The sequence below is a fragment of the Pocillopora damicornis genome, chromosome 13 (genome assembly GCF_964200805.1).
Source record: "Pocillopora damicornis chromosome 13, jaPocDami1.2, whole genome shotgun sequence".
Taxonomy (NCBI): Eukaryota; Metazoa; Cnidaria; class Anthozoa; order Scleractinia; family Pocilloporidae; genus Pocillopora; species Pocillopora damicornis.
In genome coordinates this window covers 10,821,511-10,827,510 of record NC_142682.1, presented here as the reverse complement: position 1 = coordinate 10,827,510, position 6,000 = coordinate 10,821,511, and positions in this window count along the sequence as shown.

Genomic DNA, 6,000 nt, shown 5'->3' with positions numbered 1-6,000 from the left:
CCATAACTTGTAATCCATTTCTTGCAACTTGTTACGTATTTATCACTAAACTTCGTTTCGTTTAGCCATTTTGGAAGTGAAGTTGGACATGTAACGAGCATTTGTGGCTACAACACTGATGTACAACCCTATCAATTGGAACTTCCTTAACAAAGACAAATATATGTTGTAAAAAGCTAGAAAAGCCGTTGGCCATCGAGCAGTGGTCAAGTTATTCTGTAGGGCCACCTCAAAAGCTATGAAGGCCAACCTCAAAGCTAGCCTGAAGCATTCGCCGGACCAAGTCGTTCTCTATGTCGGCTCCAATAACCTTAAATATAAAAAGTGTTGCCAGATGCTGAATCGATCATAGACACATAGAAAATTCATCCGATGCCACCACCGCTATATCGATTCTTACTTCCACAAGGAATGAATTCAATAGAGCAGTGAAAGATGCGAATAAACATCCAAAGAATTACTGCGGTCAGAATGGATGGAAACTTATCCAGCATCTGAAGATCACAGAGAATGGCCTAATCAAGGATGGACTGCATCTTAGTTGTGAAGGTAATCAAAACATTTTTAACAACTTTAACGCGCTCTCTGCAGATTTCCTGCGTGCTCAGTGTATTAAATCCAATAGTGAATCCCGAATACTGAATGAAAGTGGTAGAGAGGGTCCAACATAGGTTTGGCAGGATGCAGGATGAGGCTTAAAATCGAGGCGGGATGTAGAATACGAGATACTTTAAAGGCGAGATACGGGATGAAGATAGAAAGGCGAGACTGGGACATTCTCTGATTCGAATGCGGGATAGGGGTTGGGACAGGTATAGGCGAGCTCATAAAAAGTATTTCTTTGCTTTAGAAACGGGCTTAATTAATGCTCCCGTGTAAATTGAGGTTGACATGCCTAGATGATTCAGTAGTACGTCCAGTTTTCTCTGTATTAGCTACAAATGTTTACACGAAACACCATGGTATATTCAGTTTTCTCGCCCTCGCAATTTTCTCTCACAAGTATGTCTGAGTGATCATTTGTTTCTGTACGATATTATCGGTTTTTTTAGGATTTCTCTTAGCAATGGTTGTTGCTGTACTAAATGCCACTTGCTCATAGGGATTTTTTGTAAGGTTTGGAGATTTGGAACTGTTGGATAGTGTTGTCGGTCAGCGCAGGAAAGGGCTTGAACTTTATTACAAATGATATATTTCTATTATCAAAATACGATGGAACTACATTTGATAGGATTTTCCTACGATAAGAAAAGCGCAAATGTAGTCATGTGGAAAGACAAGCAGTATGAGTACATCTCAAGCGCGTGAAATAAACAACAATAAGAAGCTCACTATTCTTCGCTTATGAAATGTCAGCCGAAAGGAATGTTGAACAATCGTGTACGGTGTGGGAACAGGCCCTCGAATCAGCATTATTTATAAATGAATTCATTATAATAATAATAATAATAATAATTTTAATAACAACAAAATTTATTTAGTGCCATTTCCATGTAGCCCAATGGCGCTCTACAATCAAAAAAGAAATGGAAAAGTAAATCTAACCTGCTTATGATGAACAGCTATGTGAATATATGATTTAAGAATATCTCATGAAGCACTATTAAAAACACGAACCTCTTGCGAGGGCCAGATCTATTGCTCAGAAAAATAAAATAACGTAAAATAATGCACAAAAAATGGTCTATTCAGGAAAACTCGCTAGGCACTGAGGTGGATAATTTCTAATTTTGAATACAGCTATTATCTATACCTTTTAGCAAGTTAAAAGTGGGGGCATATAAATCTCCAACGAAACAGAGTTACGCTTAGTCTTTCGAGTCCCAATGAAGCCCAAAATCCTTGGAATTACAAGGTTTTAATGATGCGAGAGGTCTGAGAACTAATTTTACATATTGGCTTGGCCTCTTGATTGAAATTTACATTAAGATGTCGGGTTGAACAGCGGTTTTGTGGTAATGACGTTAGCATCGTAGCAATTCTAATGTTGCCAGAATCTTTTTGTTAAGTCTCTTGTTTTTTTACCTAAGAAAAGTTGAAGCTCTTAACTCGGAGAATGGGCTATTTTTGGTGGAAAAATCAGCATCTTTCCAAAGTGCCGGAGGGTTGTTCACGTCTCTGATCTTGGAAATCTTGTACTGCGCTGGTTGACTCTTGACTTGGGAAGCATTTTCAAGTAAAGATTTCATGCCGTTAAGGTTTTAGCTGGTGATGGGAAGGGTCGTAATGAAGCGGGGACGGCCTCACAAGGATGAAGACCTCGAAGAAAAAAGAATATCGAGTGAGTTCCCTCCAGTTTACAGTGTTTGTGACCGAAGGCGAAGTCTGGGGAACATACGGTAACTTAGTGAGCCAAACGAGGCGAGTCATCTAATATTTGATAGATCTTAAATTTATTCGTACAAACATTCTAATTCTTATGATATAGCACAGGAGCTTATGTGTTGTTTCAATCTGCCCCCCTCATGCCTGGTACGACTCGTGTGCATTTGACTGTCGTCCGTGCCAAGGGAGTAAGGAATTAAAAAACCTTACCCTCCTAGGGTAGTTAATTTAAAGCGGAGGTGTCAAGTGTTTCTATAGGGAATACAAGTGCCTTATTTTCAAGGTCAAGGAGTTGAAAGGTATTAACTTCGCTCTTGTGAAAGAATAAAACATTCTTAAAGATGGGCAAGGAACATGTTGCCATGATCTTAATAGTTATCACTGGCTTTACAGATGTTTAAAGACGACATTTAATAGCGGTGATACAAGTAGATTTGCTCCCACACTGCAGTGATGCACTCTGTATGAGAGTCATTTGCATTGCTATGAAAGGTGACCATTTTGATGCCATACACTGTACCTTCTTTATTCGTCACCAACTAAACAAGTAGTTTTTTAAAAAAGTCAAATCAACTGCTTCTTAATGAGTAGAAAGTCATGTTCCCTGATCTTGCCTTCTACAAAACAAATAGGTCCACACTGCTTTCGTGTGTCTTGGACAATAATAATAATAATAATAATAATAATAATAATAATAATAATGATAATGATAATGGTGATCTAGAGCACCAAAACTATAAAAATATTCTAAAGTACCTTACAAAATATTCTAAAAAAATATTAAAAGAATTAAACGATAAAATATGAAAGATATTAAAATGTTAAAACTATTAAAAATGTTAAAACAACTTAAAAATAGCTACACTGACTGTTTTGAATTTTAAGCAGCAGTTTTTTCCACAGAAGTGGCCTGGAACGGGCAAAGGAGCGATCACTAAAGGTCTTGAAATTAGTTCTTGGGATCTTAAGAAGGCCAGGAACATAGGTGATGACCAGATATGGAGTGTGGCTGCAGATATTCTTCTCAGTGGAGATGTGATAAGGTGGATGAAATGTGATCAAACTTTGGAATCCTAAATATTAATTGAGCAGCATCATTAAACACCTTCTGGATACAATATGTCTGGTACTTGGGATGCCAAAGAGAAGAGAGTTACAGTAGTCCAAATGTGACGTCACAAATGCATGATTCAGAGTCTTTGTGGACTCAAGACTAAGGAATTTCCTAAGTTGGCTAATTAGATGAAATTGTGACAAGATGAAACTGCATGGTTACAGTTATTCTGCACCATAGGTCTGCTTTGAAGGTATGCTGAACGGATGTTGATGGTTGTATCAGCAAAGTTGACTGGTTTTCAAAGAAGTTGTTTGATAGCCTGTATAACAATTAGAGATTGCATTCTGAGTTTTCTAAGTAATTAAACCTTTTAAATCATGTGGTCACATGATTTGAAATGGGTAAACAAGAATCAAAAATGACTGCTCAAGTATGTGCTTCAGATGACATCTTATAGATGATACTGCCTCTTCTATTGCTGAAACTTTCATTGTCACAGGTAAATCGGCACTTTAAAGACTGTGGTATAAGAAATCAGCAACAAAGGAAATACAGTTCGTAATTAAGATTACAAACATCTCAAGCTGAAAAGACAAACTTTTGAGTGAATGATCTTTCAAGGTCACATCATGCAATATTCCAAAGACAACAAATGCTCTGCGAACATAGAGTCATAGTATCCCTAGATAGCCTACCTCAAATTTTACTTGAATCCATGTCTGGAATTTTTATCTTCAAATTTACTGCATTTTCCCTCTCTTTCTTCGCCCTTTTGGAAGACTTAAACAAGCTTTTTTGTCCAGCCTTTCAGCATTTTCTGTTGTGGCCAGAACCACAGCTACTTAATACCACCTTGAATCTGGCACTTTGATCTTGGAAATTTCGGTGGAATTATTCAATTATTGATTTCAAGACAGAGGCATGCGTGTCGCTGATGGCATCTCTGTGATTGGTTAAGGTATAAAGCTACTTCCGGTCTTAGGGGGGCAAAAGTGTGGACTTATCTTTGTTGTTGGATTAACTTTGGCAGAATTCTTAGCTGGATAAATATTTGATAACTTTAGTGGATTTCTTAGGCATAAAATATGCACACATTACACATTGCAGCTAGTAGGCTGAATTGCAGAAAATTTAGAGTAATTTTGGAAAAAATTTAACATTATGCATGGTCCTTAAAAACTATTATACATGGTAAAATTTGCATTATAAAATCTATGTTTATTAGTATCAAATTTACTATTTAACACTTAGTTTATGTAAAACTGATATTTACTCACTGAAAATCATTTAGACTAGTTAAAACTAGGTATTGTCTTTTCCATACACAGATAGTATTAAAGAACATTAATTTTGTATCTGTCAATTCTTGTGAGCAGTCTTTGGAAGGTTTGAGTTTTCCATGTTCTGTACTTTGGTTGGGGCTTGAGTGGTAGCTTTAACCTTGGCATTTAAAGCAGACACATGAAGGCTCTCCCAAAGGGGAATATAAAGAATAAAAAGGATCACTAGGCAAAGATAGGTATGAACTTGTAAGTGTGGCAGAAGGGATTGCCACTTTCAGATGAGTTTATGGTATTACCTAAATGTCTTCATGATCTACCATTTGCTCCTTGATAGCGTCAAGTCTCCAAGTAGGGAGATTGATGGGTGCATTAATTTCTCATCTGCATGTTTGGCCTGAATTAGAATTGCTTTCCTTGCTGGTTAACTTGAACCTTCTTGTCTTTGTGTCTTTACAGTCTCCCAGAGTAACCATGCAGTAGTCTATTACCTCTCCTGGAAGTCTATTCTGAGTAAACTTGCAATTAATGATTATAAAAGCTAATTATAATGGTTATTAGGAAAGTACAGACTAAATTACGAATAAAATTATTTAGAATTACAACATGCTTTAAAATCTACAAGTGTACAATCTAGTGAAAATTGAAATGTTAGAGTGAAAATATGATGGTCTTTGATGATATCTTTGGCAGCTAACAGTTCCATGATAAAATTGTAACACTGCAGAAACCACAGCGCAGGGAATCACTTTCACATCAGGACATTTATGCTTTGGGCACTGAACCCAAACCAGAGAACTGATGCATTCATTTCAGTTCTGTGTAACTTAACATTACGAGGGTGGGGTGCAACAATTCTACAAATACCTGGGGCAAGCAGTTATCCCTTTATTGGTCAACGTTCTTGTTGCCAGTCAAACTAGGAGTTCTTGTCAAGGGGACAAATCTGTGTTTCTTTGCTGAATCTCCAGCTTGGATAGAGTGGTGTAAGATGGCTATCAAGTTCTTTTTTATGATGTGAACAGCCACATTTATCTCACTATCGGTTGGATTTGAGGTTTACAGAACGTTATGTGTAATGGTTAGACCATGGTATCTCTGAATCTTCTTTACTTGTTTGTCTGAGGTGGCCACGCCCTTCAACTGGCTTTTTCATGTGAAAAACACTTGCCTCAAGGGAATTGTAGGGCATTAAATATACAGAACAAGCAGAAAGCAAAAAACTATTGATTGAATTACTAAAGTAATTTATAGTAGAGCAAACATTGCCAAACAATAAATCAACAACTATGTACCTACTGTCTTATACACATAGTCAAACAGAAACTGAACAACAAA